The sequence below is a fragment of the Sphaeramia orbicularis genome, chromosome 19 (genome assembly GCF_902148855.1).
Source record: "Sphaeramia orbicularis chromosome 19, fSphaOr1.1, whole genome shotgun sequence".
Taxonomy (NCBI): domain Eukaryota; kingdom Metazoa; phylum Chordata; class Actinopteri; order Kurtiformes; family Apogonidae; genus Sphaeramia; species Sphaeramia orbicularis.
This window is the reverse complement of record NC_043975.1, coordinates 3,369,865-3,388,053: the sequence shown is the minus strand read 5'-3', so window position 1 is coordinate 3,388,053 and position 18,189 is coordinate 3,369,865. Positions and strand designations below refer to the sequence as shown.

The 18,189-nt window shown below is 36.2% G+C and overlaps 1 pseudogene; it reads left to right on the top strand.

Moving 5' to 3' along the window:
* Nucleotides 1-13,853, top strand: part of LOC115410430 (ryanodine receptor 2-like) — a 244,401-nt pseudogene extending 230,548 nt beyond the window's left edge.
* Nucleotides 13,854-18,189: the final 4,336 nt, after the last annotated feature.

Here is an 18,189-nt window from a genome sequence, read left to right as displayed (position 1 = left end):
TAAAAGAAGTATGTGATTTATCATCTGTTTTTTTTTTTCTTCTTATGTCAGTTTTTCTGTTTCTATTTGTTCATTTCGTTGTGTTAATGCGTTAAATGTGTGTTTCTGTGTCAATGGAGCTGGGGTTTTTTTTTCCCTCATATTAACTCTCTCCGTTCTCCCTCCTTTTTCCACAGTGTTATATGTTCCACATGTACGTGGGCGTGCGAGCGGGCGGCGGCATCGGCGACCAGATTGAAGACCCGGCGGGCGACGAGTACGAGATCTACCGCATCATCTTCGACATCACCTTCTTCTTCTTCGTCATCGTCATTCTCCTGGCCATCATCCAGGGTGAGAGGTCACAAACAAACGCACACCAACATGTTTTCAGGTGTCGTCTTTTTATTTAACCCTTAGTTGTACGAGTGTCCGGACCCCCCTTATGGTAGTAAAACAAAAACTAAAGTTCCATCGTTGGAGTTTTTGTAAGCTGCATCGACCCCGGTGAATTAGTGCTGATGTTTCTTGATGTGGAGGACGTATTTAAACCTCCCACAGCTCTTTATGAGTCATTTTCAAGCAGCCGTTAATTCTGACAGATCAGACCACATATTCAAACAGATAATAGTTTATTTTGGTCACACTGTTAGGATAATGTTAGGTGTTCCAGCTTCAGCTTTAACGTGCAGTTGGTTTCCTTGAACTGCTGACATGAATAGCTAAACTGTGTACAAACCTCAAGCTCAACCCCAAATTCTGACACATAGAAATTTAACCCTTTAAACACCAAAGTTGCAATATTGTAACAACTAACATAACTGACTGAAACAGACCATAATAACACCAGATAGTAACCAAATGTTGTTACCACCTCCCACCAACAGATGGCGGACATGTGCTCCTTCAATCCTAACACCATTTCAGGGCATATTTCTATTCAAAGTGAAGAAGAAAATCCAGTTTAAAGGCGTTTTTATCCCAGGGCCATAATTACACTGAATAGTACTGGACTTTTATTAAATGTGTGGAATGTTGTCCAGAGTATATGATGATGTTTTATAGAGCTGCAACTGATTAATTGGTTAGGTGCTTGAAGTGAATGCAAAAATTCACGATTCGATTAATCGACTCGAATTGGTTGAAGGGAAATATTCTATTGCAGTTTTCCTGAACTGAAGCTTCTTTGTGCGTCACAATAAGAAACACAACAGTGGAACCAATGTTTAGCAGCAGAGAAATGAAGGAAACAAAGCTTTGAGTCAGGAGAACTGTGATTGAATGATTTTTATGGATCACTTTGAGTCGATTTTTTTTATTAGATCTTTATGCCGTCAGGGTTTTTCTTTTATATTTTGGTTTTCATACTCTTTTATATACGTTATTTATACCCTGTGATGTCATACTATGCAAATTAGATTAGTACATTTACTCCCATCATAAACTTTGGGTCATAATCAATATTTTTCTCGTTTACAGTATAAGTTTATCTGTAAACACTTCCAAGATACAGCTTTTTGAACTCTTCATATCAAACTTCAATGTTTTTGTTTTTTTTAACTCCAGGTTAAATGTCATATTATCAATAACATGTTTTTTGAGGAATATCTGGAATATGAAATAATAACTTGATTTTGTAGATAGATGATCTAAGAAAACCACCTCCGCGGGTCATTTTGACTCATTTATGCAGCTAAGGGTTAAAACCATGAGAATAATGAATGTTCAGTGCTGATTCTCCAGGCTTTTCTCCTCTTTTTCTTCTTCTTTCCTGTCCTTATTCCACCTCTTTAACACAAAAAACCATCATCCAGACAGGAAACAGATGGTATTCAACAGCAGGAACTAATAATTCTCAACCCAAACTGTGCATTCACATTTGAAGTTAAAGCCGTTGACCCGTTTATGGTCCAGTGTGGAGGTTGTACGTACTGTCCATATATGGGCGTCAGTGCTTCCTTCCATTTTAGTCCGATCATTAATATCATTCTAACAGAGCACACTGAACACTATCATGTTCTCTTCAAACTCTAGTTGCCATTTGTTGAAGTCGCTCCAAAAATGGACGTGGTTTAGTGGAGTTTTATATATGTTTGACTGAAGGTGACGGATGGACGTTAGAGGAGACAGTCGATCTGTCTTTGTCCACGTATTTCACATGGAAACCTAGTAACACACTAAAACACACTGACTGATGCATGTTCATACGAGGGTTTTTTAACCCATAAAGACCCAAACATTCACCAGGAACTAAAACCGTCTACTGATCTAAACTGTTGATCCACCAGTTCTACAAATACTGTCAATAATTGGTGTAAAATACAGTTCTTCATCTTTTCACGGTCATCAGATATGACCCATTTGGATGTTCAGAGGCTCCGTAGTTACCGTGGAAACACCGTCGTCTTCTACAACATTGATTCACCAGTAAAACCCATGGATTTGGATCAATGACAGTAGATGGACACAGTGGGTTTATGTTGAGTTTATGAGAGATTTTATTGGAAAACTCACTTTTTCTTCAGTTTCCTTTGTTTCTGTTATAATAACCCTCAACTTTAATCTGAGCTTTAATGACCTTGTACATGATCAGTGAATTAAATATAAGAAAATACCTGATTTACACTTAAAATATGCAAAATACAGAGGGTAATTTTAAAATAAATGGTATAACTGCATTTTACGCCAGTTATTTACAGGGCGACATAGTGGTGCAGTGAAAGTCCTGGGTTCGATTCCAACACCAGTCGACCTTTCTGTGTGGAGTTTACATGTTCTCCTCGTGTCTGCATAGGTTCTCTCCGGGTCCTCAGGCTCCTCCCACCATCCATACACATGCACTGATAGGTTAATTGGTTAATCTAAATTGCCCATAGGTGTGAATGTGACAGTGATAGTTTGTCTCTGTATGTTCAGCCCTGTGATGAACTGGTCACATGTCCAGGGTGAACCCCACCTTCACCCATAAGTAGCTGGGATAGGCTCCAAGCGACCCCCATGACCCTAGTGAGGATAAAGCAGGTTCAGAAAATGAATGAAAGAATATTTACATGTATTGATAGGATTAGTGGATCAACAGGTATTAAACAGCTCCATCAGCAGATGGTTTTGGTCGACGTTTTGGTGGATGTTTGGGTCTTCAACCTTAGTGTGTCATTGGACATCATCATCTAACTCCTTGTCGGTTGCCATGACAACAGTCTCCCTCTTGCCATAAAACATTTGATCAGCACTTTCTAAAAAGTAAACACATGCAATAAAACAACTGTTATAAGATCATAAACAGACAAAAATCACTCAGATTCACTAGTTACATTGTCAACATGTGTATAAATCTGTCTGAATCACTGTATGTTGTTATAAAAACCAACATGCTTCTGGACCTCAATGAGGCATGGGATTAGCCCCATGTACTGTGTGTGTGTGTGTGTGTGTATATATATATATATATATATATATATATATATATATATATATATATATATATATTTTTTTTTTTTTTTTTTTTTTTTTTTTTTTTTTTTAAATTTATTTATTTTTTTTTTTTTATTTTCACCCATTAAACATTTTACAGTGATACAACAGGATAGAATTTTTTTTATTATTATTATTAACTTTATTGAAAGTAATTTCACAGGCATGACAGTGCAATGTGATAAAAAGGGCTTCCATTCTTTCGTTTTTCTTTTTGTCCACAATCCCACTCTACTCAAAAGAGGACAATCCTTAATGTAAATCCAATGTTGACAATTAATCAGTATAGAATAGATAAAACAACTGTCTAATTAACAAAACAAAATAAGTAGCTAAAATAGAACAAAACGAACAAAAAACAAACAAAACAAAAAAAAGAATGTATATGTGTGTGTGTGTGTGTGTATATATATGTGTAAAATCTTTTTGTCTTTTTTGTAACTCACTTTTTATTGCTTTTTTTCTTTTCACCCATGAAACATTTTACAATGATACAACAGGATAGAATGCTAAGAAAATATATCAATAAAAATATGAAAATCAAATGTAAAAAACACAAAAAACACACACAAAAAAAAACAAGGATTGGCCCCATATTTAATGTTTGCGAAAATCACCAAATATAGTCACTTGTTCGATAAAGGGTTAACTTAGACACAGTGTCAGCAAAAAACCAACACAAACATCACATATTCATCACATACTTCCACCAACATATGCAAATCTTACATGTTGAAGCTTTAACAATGAATTAAAACTCACCTTGACGCCAGAACCATAAAATAATACTAAAACCAGATGAAAAATGCTCTGCTGTCAGAGCCCTGTGTTCTATAGACAAAACATGTCTTTGTAGTCGTGTGAAATACGTCCTGACATCACGGAGGTCAAATGTGAGTCTGGAGTCAAGTGATCTATTTAACACCGTCTTCACGAACCCACGAAGACGAACAGCACATGTAAAAATAGTCCAAAAAATGACTGATGGTGCGTTACATAACCCAGTCCACCATCGCTCTTATTTCTGAACCGTCATTTGTACTTTCAGTTCGAACACTTAAAAAAAACCAAAAAAAACAAGGCGTTCAGCTGCCAGTGTTTACATACGAACCAACCTCCTGATTTACTCTGGAAAGTTCTTACAGGAAAAACAGGTTTTATTGAAGCCAAAAGCAAAGAAACATGGATCCTGTTTTGAGAATACACGTTCTGAAATGAGTAAAAAGACAGCGTTTGTGTTTTCAGTGCAGGTTTACATCCACAACCTCAGCGTTTTAACAGAAGGAAAACATGAAGCAAAACAAACACCAGAGGTTCAGCTTTGTTTAAAGTACTTACAGTCACAGAAAAGAATTATTAGACCACCCCTTATTTTCTTCAGTTTCTTGTTCATTTTAAGGCCTGGTCCAACTAAAGGTCCATTTGTTTGGAGAAATATAACGATACCAACAAAAATAGCTCATAGTAGTTTAATTTAACATCTGATATCTATGCATTTAACATGTTTTCTTAATAAAAACCAAAATCACTTCAGTTCTTCCATCAATATCTATGGCATCGTACTGACAAAAACAGTGCTTTTATTCATTCCATGTTTTCTTTTCTGTCTGTTTTAGTCACAGGATACACACAGGAGTTAGGACTGGATTGCATAACCATTGCTTTTGATGACTTTTTTTTTTAACTCCTTTATTCATCATTTCTCCATAATGACATTGACATCATTAAAGCAATTCTTACAAAACTGATGAACTTGCCCCCCCACCCCCCATCCAGGTGGCATCCTCACACATGTATCAAATGGGCAAACAGAACACCAAAACAAAAGAAAATAAGAAATATACACAAGTACAAAAAAAGACAAAAAAAACTCAAACCAATCTGTGTTGATCATTCTGGTCGTACCACCAACATTCTGCACCTCTAGCATAAGCCAAACCAAAAACAATACCGCAAAACACAATTAAAGTAAAAGGGAAAGAAGAAACAGGTGGAAAATTAGCATTAAATGTCCGATTTTAAGATAATATGACAAATGAAGTTTAGAAAATACACAAAAATAAACAAACTATGTAGAAAAAGTAGTTTCCAATTGTCCCGATTCAGCCATTATCCCTGCAAATGAAATGTTTTTGGGATTTTCCAAGTGTTTTATCATCATCAACAAAAATCATTAAATTGATAAAAATCATTTCCACAACAAAACTCTGCGACATATGATAGAAAATCATCCAATTTAGTGGAAAATCTTATTTTAAAGATAAGTTTACTCATTAGTAGTAATAATACTAATAATGATGATCATCATGATAATAATAATACTTGCCCAAACAGTTAAATGTGACAAAATTCATTAGAACTATACTGAAGTAAATACTGTGCCCTTGTGTATATACTTTATTTTTTCTTATATTATTTTCTTAATTTTTTTTTATCGTATCTTGTATTTATAATTTACTAGAGACAACATCTGCCAGCAAAGAATTCCCTGTGTTTATTTACATACCTGGTGAATAAAGATGGAAGGGGGGGGTAATGAATACAATTACAGACAAATAAACACAGACAAAACTGAAAGAAAAAAGACTAATTATTGAGGAAGAAAAAGAACAAACCATCTAAAACCATGTAACACACACATATATATAACATGTATGTGAATGAAGGAGTGAATGAACAGTCTGAGTTTAGACGACTGCAGGTTCATTAAAGATGACATATTATCTGTAGTTTGTGTTTTTTCATGTAACTCCCAGACGTTGGCAGGAAAAGAAGTGAAGCCATAATTCTGTGTGAAATCAGTTGACGGGTCCGTTCATCATCACAGACGGATGTTTGAAATACACCGAAATAGAGTCTATAGAATAACATCTGACAGGAAATGTCAGGCAAATAAGTCATATTCATAACAGAAGAAGAAATGAATGAAAAACAGAAGGGTTTTTATTCATATATTAAACTGAGGTGAAGTGAAAAATTCTGCACCTACATGGAAAAAAAGGTGGGAAAACAGGAAAGATTCAGCCTAAAATTAAAACAAATCACAGAGTTAATACAGTTGTCCAATGCCATGACAAGAATGAAAGAAAAGAGGTACCTGATGTAAAGTTAACAGAAGGGTTTATTATAAAGGAACGATTGAAATGATAACAAAGACAAGAGTATGGGGTGTGAGTGTCAGTAAGTGCATGTTGTGGGTCTGAAAGCGAGGTGTATGTGTGTGAAAGTGTTAGAATGCATTAACTAAAGAATAACTAACATCATTGGACTGGTGCGTCTGCAGGGAACACAGGGCTGAAAGGAACCGCAACTAACACGAGTCTGACACTGTTGTTTTAATCTGAAAGAAATTAATCACATTTACAAACTGTCTTTTCACAAAAATGTGAATAACCTGAACAAATATGAACATTTTTTTAATTTTAACATTTATTATTATTATTATTATTATTATTATTATTATTATTATTTTATTTTCTCTGTCAACTCAACATATATTTTTATTAGTAAGTCTTGTTTTTGTTTTTGTTTTGTTTTTTATCAATTACTAGAAATTTCAGGTGACCCCAAGGTTGAAAAACACTGTTTTAAAGGGTAGTTTGTACATGTGAACATTTTCATTATTGTGTTCATTACCTCCACCAAGTCTGTCTGTCTGTCTGTCTGTCCATGTGCAAGATAACTCAAAAAGTTATGGACGGATTTAGATGAAAATTTCAGGAAATGTTGATACTGGCACAAGGAACAAATGATTAAATTTTGGTGGTGCTCAAAGGGGGGGGGTACTGATCTGCCTTGGCGGAGGTCTGCACTCTCCAAGTGCTTTTCTAGTTTTGTTGCTTATTTGATTCTTTTTTTTACCCTATAACTGCTTTATGGAGTTAAACAGGTGTCAAAAAGCAGCTGCACTGATTTAGAAAAGAAAGAGCCCAAAACTAAAACTACTGGCACCAAATTCAAATACTGGATGATTATTTTGTTTATTTTTTTTTACTTCATGTTCATTTTTACCTCCGCCATGGAACGGCGAAGGTTATGTTTTCATCAGGGTCTGTCTGTCTGTCTGTTTGTTACTAAAAAACTTATGGAAGGATTTTGATGAAATTTTCAGGAAATGTTGATACTGGCACAAGGAACAAATGACACAATTTTGGTGGTGATGGGGGGGGGGGGGCTGATCTGCACTCTCCAAGTGCTTATCTAGTTTATTATTACTTTTTTCACTCTAAAACATAGAGAAAAGTTTGGAGATGACATTATTCCTAGGTTATTTTCTTGACCTGAACTGTCCTAAACTGAGTCCCACACCCCTGGACTAATGGGATCTGGACGTGCATTTGTACAGTTTCATCTGTCAGCAACATCCTGACCTTTGACCCTCGTTGCTGATCCGTGCATTTGCTTCTTAATCGTTCCAGGTTTGATCATCGATGCGTTTGGTGAACTGAGGGACCAGCAGGAACAAGTCAAAGAAGACATGGAGGTGAACATACGCTCAGAAACGTTAGCGTCCAGACGCTTCTGTTAGCGCTGCCTCGTCCGTGCACGCCAACCCACACCCAGAAAGAAAGGCTTTTTTCCCAGTTTGGTGTGGAAAAACCTGAAGTGGCCCCAGTACGGAGCCCTGACCTCCACCCCATCCATCACCATTGGAGATGAACTGGAATGCAGAGTGGGAGCCAGGCCTCATCAGCCGGATCCTGAGGGCTGAACGGGTCCACATCCCTGAGGCTGCTTCTTCTCTGTTCTTTTAATTGATAATTAGGCTCATTTTATGGAGATTATATTGTTTTTATGTTCATTTTATTAATTACTGTGTTCATTTTTGTCCCTTTTCTGCATTATTTTGTTCATTTTTGTTCAAATTCTTCATTATGTTGTTCATTTCTGTTCCTTTAATTGATCAGTTTACCAATTTTTGCTTATTTTATGGATTATTTTGTTTATTTTTTATCCTTTAATTGATAATTTTGTTAATTTTTGTCCATTTTCTGCATTATTTTGGGGGGCTCACATTCTTGATTATTTTGTTCTTTTCTGTTCTTTTAATTGACAATTTTGCTCAATTTTGCACATTTTCCAGATTATTTTGTTTTTGTGTTCATTTAATTGATTATTTTGTTTATTTATGTCCATTTTCTGCATTATTTTGTTCATTTTTGTTCAAATTCTTGGTAATATTGTTAATTTCTCTTCTTTTAATTGACCAATTTTTGCTCATTTTCTGGATCATTTTGTTTATTTTCTGACCTTTTTATTGATTGTTTTGTTCATTTTTGCGCACTTCCTGCATTGTTTTGTTTATTTATTGTTCAATTTATTCATTATTCTGTTTATTTATGTTCCTTCAGTTGCTCATTTCTGCTCATTTTCTGGATTATTTTGTTTATTTTTTGATCCTGTCATTACCTCCACCAGGAGGTATTGTGATCACTTTGCTCTGTGTGCGTGCATGCGTACGTGTTTGCATGTTTGTTTGTTTGATTGTTAGCAAGGTAACTCAAAAAGTTATGGATGGATTTTCATGAAATTTTCAGGAAATGATAGTGGCACAAGGAAGAAATGATTAAATTTTGGTGGTGATCAGGGGAGCAGATCTGTCTTGGCAGAGGTCTGCGCTCTCTGAGTGCTTTTCCTGTTGATTATTTTGTTCATTTTTGTCCATTATCAGCATAATTTTGTTCTTTTTTGTTCAAATTCTCGATTATTTTTGTTCATTTATGTTCTTTTAATTGATAATTTTGCTTATTTTTGCTCATTTTCTGGCTTATGTTGTTTATATGTTCATTTTATTGATTATTTTGTTCATTTTTGTCCATGCTCTGCATTATTTTGTTCATTTTTGTTCAAACTATTGATTATTTTGTTAAAAGCTATTCCTTTTATTGATTATTTTGTCAGTTTTCTGCATGATTTTGTCTTTTTGTTGGTTATGTTTCTATTTATGATCATATATTGTACATGAATTCATTTATGTTTATGGAATGTGACATATTTTTTAACATCAGATTCTTGTCACAGATGTGATTTTCTATCAGTATCATTTTATTAACTTTAGTAATAACAGTCTGTATGAAAACGCCGGTGGTCATTTATAAATGCTGTTGCACTTTTCTGATATTGTAAGAAAAATGAATTGATTTCACTCAGTTTCATCTGTGTTTCTGTTTCAGACCAAATGTTTTATCTGTGGAATCGGAAACGACTACTTCGACACCGTTCCACACGGATTTGAAACGCACACGCTACAGGAGCACAACTTAGCCAACTACCTGTGAGTATGTGGACCCTCCAGGACCAGGACCTGGACCTGGACCTGGACCATAAACAGTCCATGAGGAGTATCGTCTCAGATCGAAATCGAAATCTGTTTCCTTCTTATGGACGTTAGCATAGATGTAGCATTAGACAAAGTCAAACTAAAGCTGCAGGTGGCTATAACTGGGCACCAGAGTGTTCAACAAAAAACATTTTTATTAGTTTTTACTTTAGGTCTCACGGTTAAAATGGCTAACATTAACATTCAAACAGTTCTACATATAATTTTAACCCATAAAGACCCAAACATCTACTGGAAACCAAATCCATCTGCTGATCTAAACTGTTTAATACCTGTTGATCCGCTAATCTTATCAATACATGTAAATAATTGGTGTAAAATACAGTTTGTCGTCTTTTCATGGTCATCAGATATGACCCATTTGGATGTTAGTTACCGTGGAAACACTGTCATCTTCTACAACATTGATTCACCAGTAAAACCCATGGAGTTGGATCAATGACAGTGGATGGACACACTGGGTTTATGTTCGGTTAATGAGAGATTTGCTGAAAAAGTCACTTTTTCTTCAGTTTTCTCTTTTTTTATGTAATAACCATTGAATTTACTCTGATATTTTACCTGATCATTAAGTTACATACAGGGAAATACCTTTACAAAGCAAAATACAGAGGATCATACGATGATAAATGCTGATAAACCACATTGGAAACGTTCAATGTAGAGAGAAATTTTTGTCAGAAAATAGTTACGGGACAGCAGGTAGAAATGCTATAAATGTGCCAGTCTGTGGGGGCGCTGTTGAGTCAACCATCAACAAAATCTGTGGAACTGAGTTTGTTTGGTCATTTCTGAGTTAACGAGTGTGTTTAGTTTCTCAAAAAACTCACAGGAAAAAAAAAGTGGTACAACCAGGTTTAAGGGTAAAGTTTAGGTTAAAATAAACACTTGAAAAGTTAAATATTGGATGATAAAATGAAAGTAAAAATGGAATTAAATTTTAGATCAGATGTTTAAGTTGTTTAGATGTTTTGTTGTTGTTGTTGTTGTTGAATGTGTTTCTGTCTGTTTTTTGTTGCAGATTCTTTGTGATGTATCTCATCAACAAAGATGAAACAGAGCACACAGGCCAGGTAAACCCCCTGCCCCCTCCAACCACCGTCAATGGACACCGGTCTGGAGCTGGTCCTGTTCAACCAGGTTAAACCGGCTCCTGTTCAACCGGGTTAAACCAGCTCCTGTTGAACTGGGTTAAACCGGCTCCTGTTGAACCGGGTTAAACTGGCTCATGTTAAACCAGGTCATGTTGAACTGGGTTAAACCAGGTCATGTTAGACCAGGTTAAACCAGGTCATCTGTTAAAGCATCAGTATGGGTCAAACCGGTTCTACTCAGTGTTTCCACTGGTTTCATTAATTTACACATGAAGGACAAGACCTGATCCTGATCCTGATCTGGTCTTAATGTTGGACATAAACATCTCTGAACCTTTACCTCAAACACTTCAACTTTAATCTGTGTCATTTTGTTCTTTTTTTCGATCATTTTCTCTCTTCATCTTTTTTTTTCACTTCTTGATATAATTTTGTTCACATTGACTCATTTCCTTCTTTTTTTTATATTTGCGAGATTATTTAGCTTTTCCTTTTCGTTTTCTAAACTATTGTTTCTAATAATTAATTTTGTAAATTTTCATTTTCTGGATTACTTTGCATGTGTTTGTTCACATTAATATTGTTTCCCATTTTCTTCGATTTATTAAGTATTTTGTTCATTTGTGTTCCTTTTATTGATCATTTTGCAATTTTTTTCTCATTCTCTGAATTATTTTGTTTAAATTTTTTGTACGTTACACTCAAACACACGTCTCCTTATTCCAAATAAATATTGATGAAGTAGTACAGAATGAAAAACCAGGAAAGATTATATCAACTTCATTTATTGAATTATTAGAGTGACAGGAGACAGAACTTTTTAGTTTAGATTAGATTAGATTAGATTAGATTAGATTAGATTAGATTAGATTAGATTAGATTAGATTAGATTAGATAGAACTTTACTGATCTGGGAAATTAATGTACCAGTATCAACATAACGCCATATTTAGATAGAGGAAGAATTATAAGGCAAGTTTATTTGTATAGCACTATTCACACACAGGGAAACTCCAAGTGCATTACAAAGGCATAAAAAAAAATCACAGAAGAAAAAAAAAGCAAGACATTGAAATTACATTAAAATCAAAAAAGGGAAAAAACATTAAAATCATCAGAGATAAAACATTATTTTAAAATGCATTCACAGAATAAAAGAGAAACATTAATTTTATTAAAATCATGTATTAAAATTAACATTAAAATTAAAATAGAGTAACGCAAGACATTAAAATCAAAAAAGTGCCTTTAAATGACAACATTGATTGATATCTTTATTTCGATTGTGTAAATGACAATTTAAAAACAGAAATACAAATAAATGATAATCAAAAGAATGAGAACAAAACAAAATGGTAACTTAAATATGCAATATCTTAAGCCTCAAACGGAGGAAGAAGTCGAAAGAAGATTGAAAAGAGTTTACTGATAAGCACAAGATAAAAAGGAAAAGACAATAATAATAATAATATCTATAAAAACAGTAGTAAAAACAGGCAGGTACACATTAGAAGTACTAGTAATAATAAATATTAAAAGTAGCAATAATGATAAATAACAACACTATTTTATATAATGTAGTATAATTAATATTGTATTATAATAGAAACAATAAAGTAATCATAGTAATAGTAGTTGTAACAATATATATAACTAACTAATAAGTAATATAAGTATGTAAATAATAATGTTTGTCTTTTAAACTTCTTTCAGTTTTTACTTATGATTGATTCACCTTTGTTCCAGCCTCTAGTGGCCATTGGAGGAACTGCAGCCTGGTCCTTTATTATTTTTTCAGCCTGTTTGACACATACTGACGCCTTTAACTGCCCAGTATCTGAGGTTTACGGTTCTGTTTGTGGTCCCAGTGTCATTAAACGTACATGAAGTGTGTAAACGTGCGCTTAAACCCTCTTTCCGTCCATGTGTGTCTTTGAAGGAGTCTTACGTTTGGAAGATGTACCAGGAGCGCTGCTGGGAGTTCTTCCCCGCCGGCGACTGTTTCCGGAAACAGTACGAGGATCAGCTCAACTGACGGGTTTGGGAGCAGCGGACTCTTCCCTTTCAGACTAAAACCTGATCCAGATCCATCCGGTCCCCATGCTTCTTCTTCTACTCCTTCTCCTTCTTCTTCTTCTCCAAAACCTTTGTTAAGGCTTTCTATCGAGTCCCCGACCGACCAAACAGCGGGTTCAACGTTCAGAGGATCCTCACCTGTAGGCTCCTCCGTTAGCTGGCCCATTAGCCTCCCTCCCTCCTCCTCTTCCTCCTCTTCCTCCTCATCCTCCGACCTCCAGCACACTTTGTTTGGAATGCTTCGAAGACTCTGTACATAGAAAATATCAGATCCTATACTGTATCATATGTGACTGGTGGCACGTACAGGTTTCAGGCTCAGATGATGACTTCTGTGCTTCATCTTATTCTACATTTACAAGCAAAAAAAAAAATCCAAAAAAGGAGCAAAAGAAACGGGACCGAGGCAAGGAGATCCTGAAACGCTACAGACTTTCAGGAGAACGACTGAATAAACAAAGCGCGGACAATGTTAGTATGATGATGTTTACGACTTTTCATGTGTATAATGCACGTTGCATGTAGGTACAGGAGGTGGACGCTCAAGAAACACCTACGAAAACCGACTGAAATCCAATAAAACAGCCTCCGATGAGCCGAAAAACCGTCGCCTCCGGGGCTGTTGTGCTGGATTCGGTCCAGTCCGGATGTTCTTACCGTGTCCACACTCTGTACACGCCAACACTGTGTGTGAAGGGCTCCTTAACTAAATGTTGACATCGCTCGCAACACGATCGACCAGTCAGTGGCGGGTCGGTTTGGTCCGATAAACGTCCGGCGACCCCCAAGCCTTCAGCCACAGATCGAACGGAACCGAGTCCTCCATCAGCTTGCCACTTACCTCCATCTTTTGTTTGGAAGAAGAAATAAATAAAAAGTCCCAAAATGTTTGCTTGGAAAGTGAATCCATTTTTGAGGTTTTTTGGTCAACACCCTTATGTTTTGGTTTGATTTTTGATTTTTCGTCTAAGGATGGGGGTGTGGTGTAAACATCGGCTGCCATTTAATAGAAGGGAAAACACGGATTAGTCCTTAATTGCGATGGGTTGCACCAGATATGAGTAAGTTCCAACGTGACCTTGTATGAACTAGTACTACAGACAGTTAAAGGTTGTTGAACCGGCATAAAGTACAGCTAAACCCTTTCGTAGACTGATCTCATGAAATCGCGTTGTATGTCACGCCAGTTCTTATTGCATTTGGCGTGCTATACGTACGTATTTTCATCCTTTGTTTGTTATGTCCGTGTTATTTAACGCCATTTGATCGTGTGTCAATGTACACCAAGATCTCCGGTTTACATATCCATAACCGTTAAACCTAACCGCTAATCGCACTAGCCACCAATCGCGTGTTATTTTATGTGGCGTGAACATACACACAGAAAGCTTATAACGCATACAGATAACACGCCACTTTTAATTGGTGTGTATGCTATTCATAATATCACGTTGGCCTTTAGTATAATGGAACTCCTCTTTAATGCGATGCTAATGCTAACGAAATTCTTGGAATTGTTTTGCATCTACGAACTTCTTCTCCATGATCAATGAGAATGTTAAACCCCCGAATCTGTATTGACTTTATTTATTTGTCAAGTTAATGGTGAGTAATTTTCAATTTGCGACCGTAGACAATCATGCGTTTGTCAAAATGCTGCAGTTTCCAGAATGACCAGCAGATATCACTGCGCCTGAATATTTTGGGTTCCCAGTTATCACCTGACATTCAATGACTTTTCTTAGAAATTAGAGGAACCAACAGAAATGGAAAAAATGGGAAGCTTCCACGAAAATTGAGACCCATTTATGTTTGGCGCCACGTTACTTTAGTTACGTGTTAGCGGAGAAACATGGTTGAAAGTTTTAACAGACAACAAGACTTTGAAGTTCTTAAACTGTTCAGTTCAACCAGGAGTCTCTAAAATGGAAACATTAAGCAGCAGACACGTCCAAAATTTGTGCGGAAATTTTCAAGTGCACATTTTGTTGTTATTTGCATTTAATAGCGGTTTTAGCAGTTAGCTTCCAACGACTAATGGCGTAAACATCCAGTCCAAATGGATCAACTTCCATATCAAGTCCCTTAGCCGTTAGCCATTGGAGGCTAATGGTTGTTCTCGTCACTGAATGGCCACAGGAAGAAAAAACCTTAACACCTTTAGCTCCTCAGTAGCTAGTTTTAGCATCATTTAACTTCGATTTATTGAGAGAACTTACGTATACCTGGTGCAACAGGCCACTGACATCTTGTACTGAATGTCAACTTTGCACACATGATCTCATTTTCTGATCAAAGACTGCCATGAATCACAGCTCTTTACTGACCATACAGCCTCTGGTCTAAGGCTAGCGTCCGGACAAACGCTAAAATTAGCTAAACATGCTCTAGTCAGCTGTTCTGTACGTTATAATGTAGGAAACATCAGTCTGTAGGTGCCACTAGTGAGGTTTACGCTCTTTAGGAAAACACAACGTAAATACTAGGGCTTGATGGTATATTTGTCGGGTTAATGATTTCATGAAAAGCAATACCAAAGCAGCAAAAAGACCGTGAGTGATCTACTCCAGACGCACTAGCGAGGTCATGTTAGCAGAGATGAATAAACGTTGACCGCAAAAGGAATGCAGATCTGCAAAGACAGATGATCACTGGAAGAAGAAGAAAGGAGGATTCAGTGCCTTAATAAGTCAGGGACGAGCTATGCAAGATGAAGGATGAGAGTGGATGAAAGAGCTTCGCAACGAGGAGAACATCTGCCGTCGATGTCCTAGAGTTAGCCAATAAGACGGACGAGGACGGCGGCCAAGGAGGCCAAGCCCCGCCCCTCCTCATAGACCACCGCAGGACCTTATCCAGGAAACAGTGTAGTCCGAAGGAGAACGCAGGAATTGTGCCATTATTTACACATATGTTTGTTTATGCGTTCAGACACGTTTCAAGTCGAGGAATTCCCCAGTTTGTCAGAAAGTTCTTAAAGATTCTGAAAAGGTTGAACAAGTAAGACGACACATTCAAAAGTCCAATCACCGTAACTTTACTTTTCACCACTTTCTTGTAAGCTCAACGGCATCTTCGTCTTTGTTAGCAATTTCTTCACGTTCTCAGATAAAAGCACTGGTCGGACTCGTCTCACATTTTATGTGTACCTTCCTTGGGACAAATTCCACAAAGTTTGTTCAGTTTCAAGAAATTTTGATTTTTAAGTTTTTGACAAATTTTTTTTTTAAATTTGCCTTTCCTTCTAATAGTCCATATTTTGATGGTTTATAACATGCCAATAGTTACAGATATGAAAATAGTTTCTACTGATCACTGATAGAAGTCATAAATGGACTTTCATTTGAATCCATGACCTTTGACCTTGAAGGGTCAAACTCAAGGTCACTAATGTCTAGATTTCAACAACCTTCTCTGAATCTTCTGGTCGAATTCATTTAAAATTCTTTATGTAGTTTCCTTGAGACATTGTCTACACAATGTTTGTACAGTTTTCAGAAATTGTGATGAATTTCTGAAATATTCAAAAATTTCCTTTCCTTATAATGATCCATATTTAACATGTAAATGGTCTCAGATATCAGTTTAGTTTCTATCGATTAGTAGTCGCTTTTCCATTGGACATCTGCGCAAAACTTTACCGATATTTACTAAATGTAAAAAAAAAACAAGTGCGTCATGTCCGTTTTTCCATTAAATCACAAATGCAATGATTTGTTTATTTATTGTCACGAGATGACACGAGAAGTCATTCCATAAACATGGCAACGAACGTAAATATGGTGTTGATTTACAGATATTTTTATTATTATTATATATTACCCCTCTATTTCATACTAAGTTAAAAATAATTCCATTTCCTGGTGTGTCCACACATACCACCACGTTTCTATTTAAACTCTTCTTCTTCTCGTGTTGTAACGTTCATCAACATCTGGGTTTTTTTTGTTTTTTTTTATTCATGTGACTCTAGTTGCAGAAAAAGGTCTTTTAATTGTAGTTTTGCGTGATATACCAATTTCGCTACACCCCAAAAACCCACCTCTTGCCAGCACAAAAACTTTTACTTTGGCGAAATTGTTGTTTTTCCATTAGGTACATTTTTATGCGAAAGTTATATTCACGCAATTTGAGGGTCAGTGGAAAAGTGACTTCTGATAGAAGTCATATATGGACTGTGATTGGATGAGTTGAGTTCTCCAGTGAAAGTCCCGCCCACTTCTATTGTTAGATTGATCAGTTGACCTATTTTTTTTTATCCAGAAGGAGGTGAAAAGTAAAAGTGACGCAAAAAGTAGACGGTAAACTTATTTGTTTTGTAGAGGGTTAGGGTTAGCATTACCTTCGAACCATATTTGAACGTTTGAACTGTTTTGTTAATAAAAGTAGCAGATGTTTCCTTTTAATTAAATTCGAACACATGCATTCTGGTCTTCGACGTCGTCTGAGACTAAGGCCCAATCCCATTTCTCCCCTTGGCCCCTCCCCTTTACCCCTCCGACTCGCCAACAATCGGGACACCCCTACCCCTTCATATGAATGGACAAAATGGAAGGGGAGGGGTAAAGGGGAGGGGCCAAGGGGTGAAATGGGATTGGACCTAACACTAACCCTGTTAAAGGTTAAACTGATTTGTATCTTATGTCTAAGTGATCGCACAATTCCGACTCAGAACATGTCGCACTGTTGGCTACTCTACAAAAACAACAACTTGAATCACCTGAAAATCTTCAGTTATTGCTTCGTTTACAGTTGAATATGGTGCACATAGTATTTACAACAGCTGTTTTTACTGTTCTGTTCTTTAGATGTGATCACAGAGAGCAAAGCATGATGGTTAATTTTGACGAAGAAGAAACGAACCAGTTAATACAGTTATGGTTATAGTTTTGTGGTTTTAGCCTAATGCTAACATTTAGCAGCGAAAACCACTGCGGTCTAATCCAACAGCCCTACGATAAATTCTCCACTGGTATATTTAGCGTAGCATTAGCTTTACATTTATGGTTTTCATGCTGTTAATCAGTACGTTTACACGCATGGTAATATCTCCTAAATTTTCATCGATTTCATACATAGATTAGGCCTTTTTCGAAACTAAGACATGGGATAATATTATCATGATGATGATAATATTAGTTAAATGAAGTGTAAGATTGTTTAATTTGTCGGTTAAGTAGCTCATTAGAAATAGAATATGACTTAAACCTATATGTAGTGCATGGA